This window comes from Eupeodes corollae, chromosome 3 (assembly GCF_945859685.1).
Source record: "Eupeodes corollae chromosome 3, idEupCoro1.1, whole genome shotgun sequence".
NCBI classification, from domain to species: Eukaryota; Metazoa; Arthropoda; class Insecta; order Diptera; family Syrphidae; genus Eupeodes; species Eupeodes corollae.
The window spans coordinates 114,550,117-114,552,063 of record NC_079149.1 but is presented as its reverse complement, the minus strand read 5'-3'; positions in this window follow the sequence as shown (position 1 = coordinate 114,552,063).

Genomic DNA, 1,947 nt, shown 5'->3' with positions numbered 1-1,947 from the left:
TTTTAAGTTATTTGATTTAAAATAAAATTTAAAAAAAAGAAAAACAAGAAAGAGTGAATCTATATATACATAAATCTATATATAAATATATTTTTTAATGAACATAATTAATTATTATTAACAATTTATTTAAAATTAAATTTTCAATTAGATATAATTATTCTAAATATGTTATGTATTTATAAAAAATTTTGCATAAACCATGAATAAAAACAAATCAACGATTTAAGTCGTCGTTACTTTTAAAATAAAAATTTCGTTTTTAAAATGTGTAGTCTCTCTAATGTTTGATGGAAAATTACTTTAGATGGCGCTACAGTCTGGGGCGGACCTGGGCCTCAAACAACACGCGTCTCCAGCCAGCTTGGTCCCTAGCTAGCTGTCTCCAGTTTCGCACGTTAAGTTGGTTCAGGTCTTCACCCACCTGTTTGCGCCACCTGAGTCGCAGTCTTCCTCTACTGCGCCGTCCTTTGGGATTGGATTCGAAGACCTTCCGGGTTGGAGCGTTGATGTCCATTCGCATTACATGACCCAGCTATCTAATCCAGCCCGTACAGTTCATCGTTATATCTTCTTCTCCATTCTCCATCTATGCATACGGGACCAAAAATCAAACGAAGAATTTTTCTCTCGAAGCATCCTAAAACGCTCTCAACTTTCTTTGACAGAGTCCAGGCCTCAGCGCGGGATGATGAGTGTAGAGAGGATTTTACTTCTCAGTTTCCTCCAAGTCCAAAGAAACCTCTGTTTCACAAGAGTTAATCTTCTTTTGATTTCAACGCTGGTGTCGTTGTCTGTGTTTATAGCGGTGCCTATAAACGTTGGACGTTTTGTCCAAGACGTCGTTGCTCAATGTCGTTTGATGACAGCATATACTTGGTCTTGCCCTCATTGACCACTAAACCCATCTTCTTCGCTTCCGTCGCAATGCTCAAAAACACTCCACTCCGAGTGATTGGATGGACCTTTGAAAGATTGTGCGTCTAGTGTTGATGGTTGAGTTTTGCACAATTCTTTCCAGAAGGATGTTGAAGAAGTGACATGACAGTGCATCGCCATGTCTTAAACCTTTTTTGACATCAAATGCATCGGTGAGATCTTTTCCGTCCTTGATAGAGTAGCGTGCATTCTCCATCGTTATTCTACACAAACGGATAAGTTTGGCAGGGATGCCAAAACTAGATATTGCTCTGTAGAGCTCTTCCATATGGATGCTGTCATATGCGGCTTTAAATTCGATAAAGAGATAGTGGGTCTGTTTTAAGACAGATAACCACATTTAAGCCCCATTAAACTTTATTTGTAAGTAATGAACAGTTTCCAACTATAAATGTGCTTTACTAGCAAAAATGCAATTTACATACATACATTGTATATTATGAAAGTTTGATACAATTTTCGAAAACAAATCAAGCAACAACGATCAAACTATTTAGCGACATGTTTCTAGTGCTAAATTCAACATTTCATCTTAAAAATTTCGACCAATGACATGAGTGTTTCATATTTTGTTCAGTGATACGTATTTATAATATGTCGAATTAAGTCAGGTGAAGGGTACCTTTTTGACAAATTTCCTTATATCTATTTTGTTATTGTCAACTGTATTTTCTGACAGTTTCAATCATGGCAATTTTGAAACTTATTTTACCTCACTGATAAATTCAATCCAAAATTTTCTAATCGTCATTGAAAGCAATCATTGCAATTTTTTCGACAGGTTAGTTGCAATGGGTTCTTGGCTTTAAAAAAAGTTGTAATTGTAGGAGTTGTCGTTGTTACCAACCTTTGATTTTGTATATATACCTCTTCCGATCGGGAATATAGAAGCCCAATCCCTTAAAATGTGTTTTCTTTCTGATTTTTTGACATGTTTATATCAAAATAGGCAATATTATAAACAAGTAACTAAAAGGTCAGAAATACCAGATTTAAATTTCTCCTTCT